Source organism: Ambystoma mexicanum, chromosome 2p (assembly GCF_040938575.1).
Source record: "Ambystoma mexicanum isolate Mex_15411 chromosome 2p, UKY_AmexF1_1, whole genome shotgun sequence".
Lineage (NCBI taxonomy): Eukaryota > Metazoa > Chordata > Amphibia > Caudata > Ambystomatidae > Ambystoma > Ambystoma mexicanum.
This window is the reverse complement of record NC_090923.1, coordinates 1,187,718,058-1,187,734,315: the sequence shown is the minus strand read 5'-3', so window position 1 is coordinate 1,187,734,315 and position 16,258 is coordinate 1,187,718,058. Positions and strand designations below refer to the sequence as shown.

Sequence of the window (16,258 nt, the reverse complement as noted above, 5' to 3'; positions counted from 1 at the left end):
CCTTAGCTCCTACCTCCCATCTCATTGAATCCCTGTAACTGAATAAAGCGTATTCATATTTCTACTTACCGGCTTCCAGGGTCCTTCCTGCTTCTGGTTTATTTGTGTGAACTTCAGACACTACACAGCCGTAAAACTAACTCATCGTTCCACATGGGATCCTCGTGAAACGGCTTCACCGACATGCCTGGACTATGAATCGAAGTAAAAGCTCCTTTGAGTGTTTCCTAGAGGTTGCTGGCAGATTATACATGTGTAAATCTTTCAAACCTAAAAAGCACAATTTCAATGTTTTCTGCAAAGCACAACCATAATGATTGAAGTGTAGCCATGGCGGCCACTGTCAAAAATTAGTCCTACTGTTACGTTGGTGATATGATCTGTGAAACTCTGGTGATCCTAAGGGCCTTTTTGTTTCTACCATCTTTGAAAGGACAGCCTTTAAAATCCTGTGAAACAAGTAAATTGACAGGGAGGGGTAGGTGTTGGTAGAGGGGGCGATTTATGCCTGCAATTAAATCTTGAAGGGAACATATCCCTTGGTAGAGTGCGACTCCATGCTCACATTTTGGGTTGGCAAAACATTCTCAAGGATGCCTCATCATGCCATCATGTGAGAGACGGGGCGCCATGCCAAGATGACGAGGAGGAGGCGAGTAAAGGCAGTTTTCATATTCCACACATACCCCAAAGCTACCAGGCTCTTTATTGAAATAGTACGAGATATTCAAGATCAGACAATGCATCAGCAGGGGACTAACTGACTGAAGCACAGTCTCTTAATCCAGTATGCAAAGCAATGCGCCACCCCATCTCTATACCCCACCACCCCCGGCTTTGCGGCTTGGGCAGAGGGACAGGGAAGACCTTGTATTGAGAGTGCCTAGCCACTGACCGTTCATGATTTGCCGCCACAACCCTCAGTGCTCTGAAACACACATACCACTTTGGGATCAGTCACAGTAAACCAAGGCATGCGCCTGCAGATCCGGAGTCTACGAGGGCACACAGCAAGTCAGATATTTTCCCCGTCTCTACTTCGACTGCCCAGCTGTGTTACACATTCATTAAGTTTACATTTAACTCCACCACAAATTAGGTTTGCAAGGCACACATGGCCTGCTATCTTAGAGGCTGTCCAGCCCTTGGAGAGGGCGCTAGAGGGACAGCCTGCATAGCGGGCCGCGTCTCTAACCCCCCCCCCCACCCCTAGGGGTAAACAACCTCTCGCCTCTCCAGAGGGAGGTGGAAGGGGCGTTCCTTGGGCCAGCCTTACCCGGCTCTGGGCTCCTGTGCAAGCACTCAAGCTGGGGGCTGCTGGCTCAACTCACTTTTTTTGCAACCCCCCCTCCCCCCCATTCGTAATAGGCTCGACAGGCACTGGCTACCTTTACGGACAGTCGAGACTCCTCGTCAACTGAATGTAGTGGTCCCGGGTCTATTACTGCCTGGCAGTTGCTACCCAGAGGTGGAAGCCTGCTACTTCGCAAACTGGAAGTGATACATGTCACCCGTGGACAATACATCTTGTTGCAACCCTGGGAGATCTAAAGGGCAAACTTAAAAATGTGGGGGAGTTGGGTTGCGGGTGGTGGGTCGGGCTGGGCACCTAGGTGACAAAAAGGAACACGCCCACGTTTCACCCCAAGGGCATTAATGGCAGCTTCACTTTTTTCGGCATTCATGATTTATAACTCAGAAAACTACCCAGCTGGGATTGTTTAGAAAGCCCCCTTCTGCCCCCACCCACTTCAGAATACTGTGTATTAGGCCCATTGCATCCGGCCATAGGAAACAAAAATGTATTCAGTAATATCCCATTATTGTGGTCATTTTGTTAATGGAAAATGAACACCACGTGAGCATATGGCCCTATGGGTATCAGGCATGCAATGGATCGGGATGCAGAATAACTGACACCAAATAATTGAACCAACTCAGAAAGATGGCAAAGGTTGTGGTTTTATTAACAATTATCTAAAACAGGGAGTTACAACGAACATCAACAGACGTTCGCTTGAGCTCTCAATGAATTTCTCATAAAAACAGCCTTATATACAAAAAATACGTCAGTCATGCCATACTACGTGGCAAATAAGAGAAACCTACGAGGGATTGTGAAAGGTTCAAGCGGAACATCCAAGTATACTTTCTATAAGAGGTTGGATTGTGATAGCGTCAGTCATCGCAGCAGATCGGACTTCCTGTGGAAAGAGTGTGGCGGGGATTAGGCAGGCAGCGCTGTGCTGCCACTTTACTAAATCACCGCATGCCGCTGCGGCGAGGTTGCACTGAACAGCTCTCCCCTTGAGTCGGCGCTGTATTACCAGCAAGGATAGGACGTGATGCTGGCAGTTAGGTGCCGGAAAAAAGGCAAAAGCAAACTGTTTTTTTATTTGTTTATTTTGAAATCAAGTTCGCCGAGCTCCAGGTGGGGCTCGTGGCCAGTGCCTGCTTTTGACAGGCACTGGACCGAGAGGGAGTCAGGCCAGAGTCCTAGGTGGGGCTCGTGGCCGGCCTCTGCTTTGGGCCGGAACCGGCACAAGATTGGGGGGGGTGGAGGGAGGGGGGGAGGTCAGGCCAGAGCCCTAAGTGGGGCTTGGGCCTGCCCGAGCCCCACTTAGGGCTCAGCCAGCTTTATAAAAAGGTGCTGTAGGACATTGCTTTGCAGGCTGGGGCCACCCCACATTGGTTTGCTCGACTACAATAAATGTGATTTTTTTGTTTCCAAAAAATATGCATCGTTTCTGTGGAAAGTAACCATGGCATCTGTGTCTGGCATAAGGGGGGGGGCAGTGTAGGGGATGGCCCGCTATGCATCCTGCTCTTTGCTCACATGCCCACATGGTCGCCAGCTTTTGCCTTGGCTGAAAGACTAAACGATGCACGACAGGGCGTTCATGGCAGTAGGTACCAGAATTTCGAGCGTGTGGGGGTTAAATTGCAAAATCAGCACCGCCAGGTGCCAGAAGCTGTGACCTGCAGGCTCCACGCTCTCCGATCACGTCCACTTCAGACGTTGCCGTGTGACTCGAAGTTCAGAGGCGTTCCCCCGCGCGAACACCAAGGTCGCCGCCTTGCTCATGCGGCGGTGGGTGGTGGAAGGGAGGCCAGCTTCCTGGGCCTCGCACCCAGTGTGCACCGTCGAGCAGACCGCCCCCGGAACAGTGCTTGCCAGCCCAGGCACTCAATGCCCCTCTTTGTGCCTCCGGTGAAGAGAGTGTCGCAAGATAAGGCGCTGGCTGAGCGGGAACAATGGGCGACTATCGTGCAGGAGTGCGAGAATAACAGACTTCTAACGAATGAGTCATGTTCACAGCTCTGTGCCCAAAACCATGTCAGGCCAAGTAATGCCGCGCACAAGAGCCCGCCGAGGGGGCACGCACCCCCGTGCACAGAAAGATGCAGGACGCCCATCACGCCCCGTACAATTTGCGCACACTACCCTGGCCAAGAAGGCCTTGCACACACGCGTGCCAATACCTCACTCGCCACCCCGCAGAAGAGCGTGCCAGGGTGCCAACCACACGCACAACACCCCCGACAGGGCATCATGCAACGTGCACACGCATCTTGCATGACCTCACCCATACTAGAGCACAAGCGGGGGAGAAACTGCCCAAGGGTCGGGTAGGGGGTGGGAAGCAAAGGGGATAGGCAAAGGGAACACAACGCGAGGTGAGCAAAGGGAAGACGGTAGGAGCGGCGGGAAGGAGGGGAGCAAAAGAAGGCAGCAAGGGGCAGAGCAAGGAAGGAAGGCTGGGACAGAGCAAGGAAGGGAGGCGGGGGCAGAGCAAGGAAGGAAGGAAGGCGGGGCAGAGCAAGGAAGGCGGGAACAGGGCAAGGAAGGAAGGCGGGGGCAGAGCAAGGAAGGAAGGTAGGGCCAGAGCAAGGGAGGAAGGAAGGAAGGCAGGCAGGGGCAGAGCAAGGAAGGAAGGAAGGCAGGAAGGCGGGGGCAGAGCAAGGAAGGAAGGAAGGCGGGGGCAGAGCAAGGAAGGAAGGAAGGCGGGGGCAGAGCAAGGAAGGAAGGAAGGCGGGGGCAGAAGAAGGAATGAAGGCAGGGACAGAGCAAGGAATGCAAGTACAGAGCAAGGAAGGCAGGCAGTGCCAGGGAGCAAGGGAGGGAGCAAGGATAGGAAGAAATGATCCACTGACTTGGGTGGTGGAGGTGGAGACAGAGAGCTAAGCCACTACTAAGCAGTGATGCCTTTTAAATCCAGCATTTGCAAAGCAAATAGTTTTGGCTTTGCTTATGTGTCCTGCTTTAGCAATGTAGGCCTCCTCATCTTTTTAGGAGACCCATGCACTCCACCTGCTCCACTTCCTTCCCTAACCATGCACTCCACCTGCTCCACTTCCTTCCCTAACCATGCACTCCACCTGCTCCACTTCCTTCCCTAACCATGCACTCCACCTGCTCCACTTCCTTCCCTGCTCCCTGACCGCCCTTTGCCTTTCCATAGGCCCTCTCCATCTTTTCCCCTCACTCTCTGGCCAGCCTCCCTTGGCCCTCCTCCTGCCCCTACCTGCAAAGCTAAGAACCTCGGGGTCATCTGTGACTCCACACTTTCCTTCTCCCCACACATCTCTGATGTCTCAAAAAAAAATCAAACTTCATATTGCACCTCCTTAGAGGTACTCTGCCTTTCCTCACTTTCCCTCAGAAGCTCACTGTCTCTCAAGCTTTGATTCTCTCTAAGTTGGACTACTGTAACAGCCTCTTTCTAAATCTAACTGCCTCTACTCTCCGCCCTTTACAACTAATCCAGAACAGGACTGCAAGACTTGTCCTTGGCCTCAAGCCCTGGGATCGTATCTCTCCAGCCCTGAAATCCCTTCATTGGCTCCCAGTGGATGCAAGGATTAAATTTAAAACCCTCTGCATTGTCCACAAGGCTTTTTGGGGCCTGGGTCCAAAATACCTTCAACTATCCCTCCGTAAATACCTCCCCTCTGTAGCCCTTCGCTCCTCCAACTCCCTCACGGTCAGTCGTTTTTCAAAGAAACGAGCTGGAGCTAGATCTCCGTCTTCGGCCGGGGCCTCCCTTTGGAACTGCCTCACTGCCACCATGAAACTGGAGGAGAACCATCTACGGTTCCGGAAGCTCCTCAAGACCTTCCTCTTCGCTTCTGCCTTTGCCCCGCTTCTCCCCTGCTGATCTGCCTTTTTCCCTCGGCACTCTGCACCTGGCCACCTTCTGCCCTTCGGGCCCAGGTACCTGCTCACCCTGCCATCCCCCTGCACTGCCTCCAGGCCACCCCTTGCACTGGGGCCTGTGTCTGTACCCACACAGTTCCCCACCCACTCTTCTGCACTTATCAGATACTCCCTATCTGACTAACCTAGCACCTTTGCCTCTTACAGGCGGCACTACCACTGCTAACACTATTTAATTATTCATGTACTTACTATTTATTTTGTTTCTCTCCTATGCTCTGCACTTCCCCCTTTTTCCCTTCCCCATACACTTGCACGTTCTCAATGTCACTGGGCCAAGTAAGATCGTTGTTTTTGTTTTCTCCCCTGTTCCCCTCCCTTTGCCTGGTCGCGCTCTGAAACACCTGTGTAAGAGCACGATATAAATAAAATATATCATATATCATGTGCACGGTGTGGTGCATTTCAAATTCTATGCAGGTCCACTGGAGAAGGCTGGCTCATGTGTGGCCAAGCTGAAACAGTCTATTCTCCTCTCACATTTCAGATCCACCACCACAATGGCGGTGTTTGCGGACCATGCCCCAATGTTCCCACCACAAAGGATGTTCGACTCAGCCACGCTAGTGACCTAAAGGCTGAACACACGTATGTGGTTCTCTGCATCCTTGAGAGGTCTGTCCTGGGTTGGGAAAGCTATGTATACATCACTACTGCCATACAAGGGAGACTTTTCTGGAGTAAAAACCATGCTTTTGAGGTAATGTGCAGACCCAGAATGCATTGCCAATGGCTCTGAACTGGAATTAACTTTGAGGGATGGTGACAGGGCGGCACTGTGGCATGCGTGGCATAGCTGAACTGGCCTATCCCGACATCACATGCTTGAGCCAAAACGATGCAGTCACTAGGTGGTAACACCTATGAGGTAGAACTGCACAACTCAAAGGCAGACATTGTCCCCAGATTCCAGCCTCTCTACACAATTTTCTTTACTCACTACACAGTGCTAGAGAAGCACGGGTGAGCCAGAACTAAAAGGACGTTTTTGCCAACAATATTGGGAACAGCGCATTGAGACTATAATAATGGTAAAAGGCGCTGTATAAATGACAAGTACAAACATAATACAACATTGCATGTTAATGGATGCAGACTTACAGAAAGGAGGGCACACATGTACATATGTCATAAAGCCACTGGCACAATTCATCTGTCCAAAACATTTACAAGGACACCCTCAAACGAAACCACCCACATTCCGGAGCAGAAAAAAAAAAAAAAAGACTTGCATTATTGCCGCCACTGTACATAGGGTTCAGCCAACGATGAAACCGATAAGAAACTCCTCTTCCCTTCGAGATAAGAGCCCAACCAGCCAGTGCCCCATCTTATAGAAAAGGAGGGCTTGCCCAAAGCAGGTTAGCTTCAAGTACAGGGTCAGTTGTAAAACCCTAATCTCAGATCAGAGAGGTTAAAAAACTACTTTAGTTCGAAAGCATATGGGGGCAGCCACGACAAGATGCCTACAGCTTATTGGCAATTAAGATGCACGTAGTAATAAATAGTACACAAACTATGGCCTCATAAATCGGATACTTCAGTCCACATCGTGCTTAAGGTGTAACGGTACCATACCAAGTTTGCAAAATAACCGCTCCTCCCCCCACAAACCACATTACCATGTTGGGATTGCATAGGATATGTACATCACGGGATACATGGCCCATATTCACCCATGCAGTACATCTTTCAGCCAATCCCAGCTCATAGGTCTCGGGAGGATAGCTTAGGGGCAACGTGTTCACCTTGGAAGCAAGATGACTCGATCCCCGGGTCCGCACTTAGAAACCTCTGGGTATTTAAGCGCGTTATAAATATGCAACTTAGGCCCTCATTAGGAGGTTGGAGGTAACCATGCCGCATTTAGTGGCATGGTTGCCTCCTTACCGTATACCGTGCCTGGGTTCCTCAAATGAGGACTTACCGGGCCATGCCAACCTTGGCGGACCCGGTAATTCCTCGTCCGAGGAACCTGGACCCGGTCCATCCCCATTCGAGCCTGCATAGGGTTCAATGGGAATGGGGAAGGAGCTAACAACGGGCTCGTTGTTAGCTCCCTGGTCTCCTCGCGGGACCCGGTAAGGACGCCTGGTTTTGCCAGGCGCCCATTGCGAGTCCCGCGAGGAGACCTCGTAATAGGGCGAAATGGGTTTACCGGCACTATTACTGGTGCCGGTAAACCCATTCCGCCATCCTCCTAATGAGGGCCTAAGACAAAGAAAACAATTATGCAACTGAAAAAACACAAATCCTGTAACAGCGCCTCGATGCCCGCGGGCTGTGTGAGCACTTTAAAAATGCAAATAAATAAAAAATATAGTTAGATGGTACTTTGGAAACTGCATGCTTTCCCCCCCACTCATAAGCAGGCCCTTAGGCTTTAATACTCAGTCTTTGAAGAAAAGTGTCAACATGAACCTCCAAGATGTCTGACCACCGTTGGTTTGCTATCCGTTATCGAGCATCATGCAATATCTCAGATCAGTTCTGCCGTTTTACCGGTCAAGTGGCACAGCGAGTAGAGCGCTCACTTTGACATCCGTGCAGAACTTGCTAACGCAGGTTCGAATTCCGGCAGGGCCAAACTCAGCCTTTCATCCTTCCGAGGTCGATAAAGGAGCACCACACACCGTGGGTAATAAGCAGCGCTCAGATACCTGAGGGTTCGTAGTGCTATATAAATGCCAAATTATTATTATTATTAAATTATTACGTAATAGGTCTCAGCTGCCCAAGTGCCCCCCCCTAAACAGCCTGTAAAGTAGGTTTTCATTTATAATGCAAGCCATTTCACTTTAATCCGGTGCTGTGATAGTACAAATTGTGTGTAAACGAGAAAAAGATTGGAAATGCATACAGCCCAGGGTAGGGGTAATAACAGGTTATCGGCCAACATGATGCAAAGTGGAGTGCACATAATAAGGATAAGAGTATTAGTGGTCATTTATTTAGCGCCTTTTCCCATTTGTGTGGTTTCAACACGCTTTATTATAGCAACGCCCTCACGGACAGAAGTCCGGGTTGGGGAAAATTCTCAAAATGCTTAGAGTGTCGTGTATGCACTTAGCCTAGCTTAGGAATTAGGTGGCCTGGCTAGTCTGGTGTAAGGAGCCAAGCCATTAATTGTCCAGCTAGCCTGAATTTGTCGTAGTCTTAGCTGCATTTTAAAGTGTGTGGATGGATAGCAGTGCCTGCGGCAGATGTGCACAGAAGTGGTGCATTTATACATACCTTAATCCCGGATGGAGTTTACCTTTGATCTCGCTATATGATAAAGACAATCTATCTTCATATGATCTTCTAGGCACTGTAGCCAGGCTACCCCAAGCGCAAAAAGACTGGCTGTCTTATACTGTCTTCTTGGTGTGGCAGACAGGCTGCCTTAAAATCTAGGGTCAAAGGACATTCTAGTACAGTAGACTGGCTACCTTTATAGTCTTACACTATATAGTCTATGTTCCATAATACACAAGCATCAGGCATTTTCTAGAGCAGTAGCGAGGATACTTGCATATATAGTGCTACAATGGCTAACTTTTAGATCCAATTGCAATAGACAGGTTATCATATCTTTGAGCACAATAGACATGGACGTCATTTCACCAAAATCCAGGTATAGCGGAAGGGACACCACATGACCCTTGACCTCTGACCTCACCCCGAAGTGACATCACAGGAAGCGATGGAACACAACCGTTTACCCCTTGACAAAACAGGAAGTGGCATCATGTAGCATTGTTTCCAAGTACATTATGAAAAATATGGTAACAATATTACTGTAACGTGATCTACATTTCATAGAAGAATGGATCACCATATGTATCGGCAGAAAAGAACATGCTATAACTGCAACTTGCGAAAAAGGAAAATACATAGTCTGAATGGTTGCTTATTCTACTCTAAATGCTTTTTGGAGGATTTTGCCTCCATTGTGAATTTGAGGTGTTTAAGAACAGACTAAATCAGTGACTCACTCCCCTGAAGTGCGCCTGAAATGAACCTTTAATGAGTCTAGCAATTATTGTATGGAATTCCAGAAATACAAATAACCACATGTCATAGCCCACAGGCCAGGAACCTCAATTTGTAAAAAAAAAAGTTTTTATTTTGTCATTTTTTTTAATTTAGTGGTAGCAAGGGAGACCTCAGGGGTCGCAAGTTCGACCCCTGGGTACCCCTAAATGACATCCCTGGCAATTAGAGAGGTTAACATTATAGTGTGCCGCCAAGAGTGTCCACTCCCAGATCTATCCGGGTGCAATTTATTGCCCACCTTTCAGATAGTCTAAACTTCACAGATCTTCTATGTGAAATACACGTGCCAGCCATCACAATCTCTTCTGGGGCCGTACATGTGCTAGTCTTCACGGTTCTTAAAGGGCAATTGTCTGAAGTAGTTGGTGCTTGGGCCATCTGTAAAGGCAGTTTTATCTCTAGATTGCAACAGGACAGACGAAGAGAGACGATAAAGCTAGTCACAGCCCTCCTCCCTCAGTCTATAACGTCATTATTTAAAAGCTAAAGCACAAAATCACGTTAAAACCAAAAGGAAACAGCTGGCTAAGGTGCTCAGACCCTTGCAGTGAGCATTGTTTTGGTGAACTGTTGGCTAAAATGAGCCCCTGAGCTTTGAGGTGAAACATTCGTAGGGAAACCTCGAGCACTAACAGTGGTGAAAGCATTCTGCTGACCCTTGGTTTACAATGGGTCACCAACATTCCAGTGTTAGAAATCAGGTTTATGGTCCCAGACAGAGGACCTTACCCTAGTGTTATGTGCCTTGTTCACAAACTTTAAGGCCAGAGTGCAGCAAGGGCATTTAATGAGTATTACGGACCAATACCACGTGGGCCTCCTTTAAAGTAGGGGGTTGCAGGCAGACTTTTGTCTCCTACAATTCACATACTTCCCTGCTCTGAAAGGAGTGGTTCCAGACAAGAAATTCACTGCCCTTCATACCAAGGAGGAATGTTAGTACCAAGTGGACACATTGTATTACGAAGAGGTGTTGGTGTTTGGTCTCCATTATCACTTCCTGCACCCAGGCATTCCCTGATGCCTGCTGATTAACATTCTTCAATATTCGAATATTCGCTGCCACCAACAAGGTTTGACAATGGAGATGAAAATACATGGGGCAATGACATTCTAATTAGGCTGCCTATGGCCAAACGCTTTTGATGTACCCACAGCTGTCAGGTGTCAGCTACAAATGACAGGGGAGGGCGGTGTACAAGGTGGAGCATGGAAAACATGTGCAGAAATGGCCCCACATATTTTCAGAGGTTCTTCTCCCATCATTCATTCTTTTAAATAAACAAAAAAAGCCCAGGCGAGCGCACTCTTCGTGTGCGGATGGTGAAATACAGCCATGTTGAAAACAAATGTTTTCAGAGCCTCATTTTAAATGGGGCTGTTTCGGAATGACACGTGAAACCAAATTCAGGGGTGCAGATAAAGGATCCAAAAGTGCTTTGTGAAGGAGGTCCAGCAAATTCGATTGACCATTTGTTGGACATTTAATATTCATCTGCAGTGAGTTAACAGGGCTTCCTGAAATAGGAAGAGGGCCGGAGGGAGGGGGAAACACGCCTAACAAGGCTTTGGTCACTTCATACCCAAGAGCCCGCAAAGGCCTCAGAAAGTAGGGTATGGAAGTGCCAGAGGCATAAAAGAGTGCCATGCTTCCAACCACTGCAATGCACAAGAGCCTGCCAAGTTTTCATCCAATGCCATGCAAAGGTGCAGGCCAATGAGACGCTGCTTTGCCCAAGTAGCGGAAAAATATAGCCACGCCATGCACAGGAGCCTTTCCAGGCCTTGGCTGACACTGAGCCTAAGAGGCTGTCAAGGAGTCACATTGGGCACAAGCGCTTGCAAAAGTGCCTGCTAAGAGGCATCATGCCAAAGGCTTGGCCGCTTCTGTACTCAAGTACCAGTTGGGCGGGCCACCAACATGCTCAAGAGCCTGCCAAGATGCCCACTGCTGTGCACTAAAGCCATCCAAGAGTGCTTGTGCTGTGCCCAAGAGCCAGTCAAGAAGATCAACCCGATGAACCAATCTTTGAAAAGTTTCAGCCAGAAACATTCGCAGGAGCCTGTCGCAAACTAGGGGACCACTGTGCACAACAGACCGCCAAGAAGACCCACAATATGCAAAATGACACAGTCCCTCCATGCCCGTCGGGGGTGGTGTGCCTATGTACAAATGATTAAGCCATACACAAGCTGCCTCGGACTAAGCAAATGGCAGACTTCATTTATTGGATATTTACAAGGCGCTTATTCTACAGCAAGACTGTACGAAAGCGCCACAAGGCAAAAGGGAAGGGAGCAAGTATACATTGAAAGATCAAGCAAAGGGGCCGCTGCCTTGCACCGAGTACCTCTCCCCATCGATATGTAATATAGACACCAAACTGTTTGCACAACTAATTCGTGACAGAGGCCTTTTCTCTACATCTCCACCGATGACACCCAGATTTGGGTAAAGCCGCCTGGTGATCGTAGGTTCTCCTGGAATCTACCAAACACTTCCTACTAGAAACCGAATCAAGGATGGACATCAGTCCTATGAGATGGAGACACTCGCCATTACCTAGGATTCAGCATTTTGGACGGGATTGCTTGCCACCTGCCCTATGCCCTCCTCCGTGGTGAAAGGCAAGGGCAGCTTTCTGGAGAAAGAGCTTTTCTTGACCACCCAGATGCCCGCTGTTGTAAAAGTCTACTCTTCCCTTTGCTTCCAAAACAAGGGATGGTATTAAATGCCTCATTTTCTTCCAGGCTTGAGTTTTGCAAATTACCTGGCACTCATCTCTCCCCTCTTCAGAATGCGGTAGCAAGGGGGAGTTCAAAAATTCAAAGATTTGATAACGTATCTCCAAGATGGACATCTGGCCAGTGGCTGCTGTTGGAAATGGAATTCCGTTCAAGGCCTTGCGTTTTGCACATAACACGCGGTTCGTCGTCACCGGACAAATGTCTTTACTGAAAGGTTATGGCACCACCAACCAAACCGAGAACTCTGATCCAGCGAGAGATTCCTCCACATTAGTCCCGATAACTAAAAGATGAAAACAGAGGCAGGGCCATTTCTTACCAAACTGCACCCACTTGAACTCTGCCTAGAACATGGTCTACAGCCATTTAGAAACGTGCCTTGACTGCATCCAGAAACCCATCCCCTTGCTCGCACTTGGTTTTCTCTTAGTATGTGCCATACATTTATTCTCATACGTCAGTATCATCACTAATATAGTATCATGGCCCATCGTAAACCTATTCACCTGGTGTAGCTCAAATTATCAAATGTTTGGGTATCCTGGATTCTACTTCACTCTGATCAGACTGGAATCAATTCCTGTTGGAATCTCCCTCTTTATATTAGCAAAAAGGTCAAAAAAGTCCTTACCCATGTTCAGGTAATCATTTCTACAGTTCGTTATCTCAATTCTGTCTTTAGTTTGTTAGGCAGATTCAAAGGTGTGCCCATTGGACAGTTATATAGTTACCTGACAACGCGCTCCTCTCCCCATTGATAAAAAGTAAAGATGTCTGCACGAAGCATTGTATATTCCCATGCACTGCTTGTACATAATCCAATATTGTAGACTTACCTCTTGAGTATTAACTGATGCGATTGTGAGGTGGTGAGGTATCCAGTTCCTACTCCATCAGAGGAGGATAAGTGGTAACCCTAGAAGTAAATAGATAACACATTTCCATTCCCTTAGGGCCCCCTAACATTAAGTGAATATCTCTATCCAATTGGAAAAGAGAAGGGCTTACAGCGTGGAATGCTGCTGCAACGGTATTCTGTTTCAACTCGAGTCTTGCGGCAGACATTCAAAATGGCCGTGCTAAATAGACAATGTCGCTGCAACATTGTACGTTATGACGTCACTTGTATACCAGTGACGCAATGTTCAATTGCGCCCCTTTAATCGTTCTCATTGTTTGTGGGACCACTATAATAACACCAATGTTGGGAATAGAGGACTATAGGGATTAGCTTAACAAGTGTGGTCTCTGGTATTTTAAATACTGCTGTAGCCCAAGCATTCTAATGACAGCACTATTGGAAATAAAAGACACCAAGTATTTTGCTGAACAATCTCTCAATGATGGGTGTGTGATGTACACGTTTCATGCATAGTACATGCATGAATGACACATTGTCTATTAAAAATACAAAAGGAAAAATAATTGAAAATTAAGAAGGGTCCCTCAAAGACTATGATAAAATTAGGGGTCAGTGATTAATGGAATATGATCATTCCGGAGGGTGTCTAGTAACTATCTTCAGATAGGGCTCATGTGGAATACATGAACTCCCGTAGCCGGAGGTACTCCAAGTGAATGTGTGTAAACAATGGACATGCTTACAATTTATGTTTTATGATATTCATAATTTCATGTGACAAATCAAAGTCGTAATCAGGCATCTACAAAAATGCTCCTAGTTAAAATTCCTTGTTCATACCTCCAGAGTGAAGACTGTCCAATTTCTCCGTCCAATGGAGTTCTCTTTGGTTTAATCTCTTGGCTAGATCCCCGGCCCCTTATTGTGTTTGCGTACTACTTCCAGAACTATACACTTCCATTGGGCCACTGTGTATCTATGTTCAGTGAAGTGCCTGGCAACCGGTGAGCGTGGGTCCTTTGTTCCTATGTTGATTTTGTCTTAATTTAAATCTGTCTGACTCTTCTTGCTGTTTGTGCCCACATAGTAAATTTCACAAGGACAGCTCAGGCCATATACGACCTAGGTGCTATCACATGTGGCAAAGTCTCAAACTTTATTCTTTGCTCCAGTACATAGTTGCCCTTTATGATATTACAATTATTGCAATGTAGGCAGGGGAACGTCCCCCTCTTCCTGCTCTGTAGTGTAATTTGAGAATCTGGTTTAGCATTGACCAATTGGTCCATAAGATTTCTTCCTCTCTTGTAGGAACTAAAGGAAGTGTAGTTTGGGATTGCCCACTTTCATAGTAAATTGTATTTGTTCATGCATAGAATTTAAGTAGTTCAATAATCCTTCAAGCTCACTACAATCACCTCTCCAGATTACAAATACATCAATGTATTATTTCCAGACCAAGAGTCTGTGAATGTTTTAGAACTGTATGCGTTTCCAAATGATGCATGAAAAGATTGGCATACGCTGGGGCCATGGCCGGCGCCATTGATGTACCCGCTGCTATCGGAAAAAATAGAAAAGTTTATTCAGCTCCAAAGGAAACACTTGGGCTGCTTTGCAGTTCTCTTTGTGTAACAAGGACCATTCAAGAGCTTCCAAACCATCTACATGGGGAATTGAAATATAGGGACTCTGAACATCTAAGGATACCAATATGTCATTGGTTTGTAAATTATCGAATTCCTTTAGTATTTTAAGAAAATGCGTAGTATCCCTTAGAAAGGTTGCTGTTTTCTGTACGATTGGTTGAGGAACCTGATCTACATAGATGGCCAGAGGGTCAAATATACTATCTGTACTGGCGACTATTGGTCTTAATAGTGTATTGTTGGGATTCTTATGTATTTTTGGTAGCCCATAGAAAACCGGGGTAATGGGTTAAAGTTATGAAATACTAAACTATTTGTAATCGTTTTTGTGTTTAAATTGTGTATTGACACAAAAATGTGAACACTTATTTGGTACTTATGTACAAAAAAAATGTATATACACATTTATCTGTTGCTTGGTATGCATTACTTAAAAGGTGTGCAGGGGACGCGAGACTGCCATGGGGACAACATTCTTAAGATCCTCGCCACAGACACACCTTGCACAAGACCCTGAAGAGGGTGGAGCTGGGTGTATCCTCCAACAATCGCTAGGTTTCCATCTGCATTTACTTCATCTTGCTTTTCCTTCATCTGCATCATCACCTTCTCAAGGTGGCAGTGGATGTGGTCAAGGTTAGCTGTAAGATTAGTGTTTTGATCAAGGGGCGGTTTGGGGAATAATGTGTTAAAGAAGAAGGGGGTACTGGGAGACTCCTCCCTGTAATGATGAAGTGGCTGCTAGGAGAAGTGAAAGACAGGGCAAGTAAAGGTATGGAGGAGTAAAAGGGGCAGAGTGTGTGTATGGCAAAGTGAATGCAGGCGAAGTAAAGACAAGAAAATGCCACTGCCAAGCAAAATAGCCTGCCAATGGGCCACTGCCATGCAAAAGTGCCTACCAAGGACCCGCACGCTGTTGTGCACAAGAGCATACAAGGTTGAGCACTACCATTAGCACAAGCTTATCAAGAATTCAGCAACCAATGTGCAAAGGTCCTTGCCAAGACAGTCCCTACTGTACAGAAAGGACAGTCCAAATGGCCAATTACAGGCACAGCAGCCTGACCATCTGTGACAAATCAGCTTCCGGGGCACCAGTAGTCCAGGGATGAATATCTGTTTCGAAACCATCAATCAGCCCCACACTTTTAGTACACCAGAAGGGATCCGAACAGATTGGAACAGCAAGTAAATTATAAAGCTCCTTGTCCAATTTTGCCAACGTGCTAACGTGGACGGAACGGTAGGCTTAGCTCCACAACTGCGAAAATACACTTATTACCCAATGATAAAAAGGGACTTTCCAGTCGAGGTTGTATACAAATATCTACTTTATTATTATCAAAACAGATAGTTCTAGCACACTACAAAATACGACCCACCCTGTAAAGCAATGCAGAGGACAGACAGTTTCAAAAGAAAAGGGGATGCACTCTGGATACTGACAGGAGGGTAGTCAGTATAGTAATTAGTCACAATAGTTCAAGGATACTTGGTTTCAACACAAAGGGAGCAATGGATCGAAAAATGTCACGAGGGGCCTTCATAGAAGGACAAGGGGGACAAAAACACAATGCACCTTGTGCTTGTAGAAGTTCTTGGTGCTCGACAGTGTAGCGTGGTTTCAGGGCACTTTGCAGCTTCAGTGGCGTAACACAAAATGTGGGGGGCCCCCTGCGAGCCATGCTGAGGGCACCCCCCCAAACTCTGCAACAAATCACAGGTCGTGCCACACTCTGGGCC

At 47.2% G+C, this 16,258-nt stretch overlaps 1 protein-coding gene across 2 annotated transcripts in view; it reads right to left on the bottom strand.

Annotated features, from left to right (window-relative positions):
• Window positions 1–16,258, bottom strand: part of PLXNB3 (plexin B3) — a 446,830-nt gene that overhangs the window by 282,038 nt on the left and 148,534 nt on the right. The gene's annotated exons all lie outside the window — the stretch shown is intronic.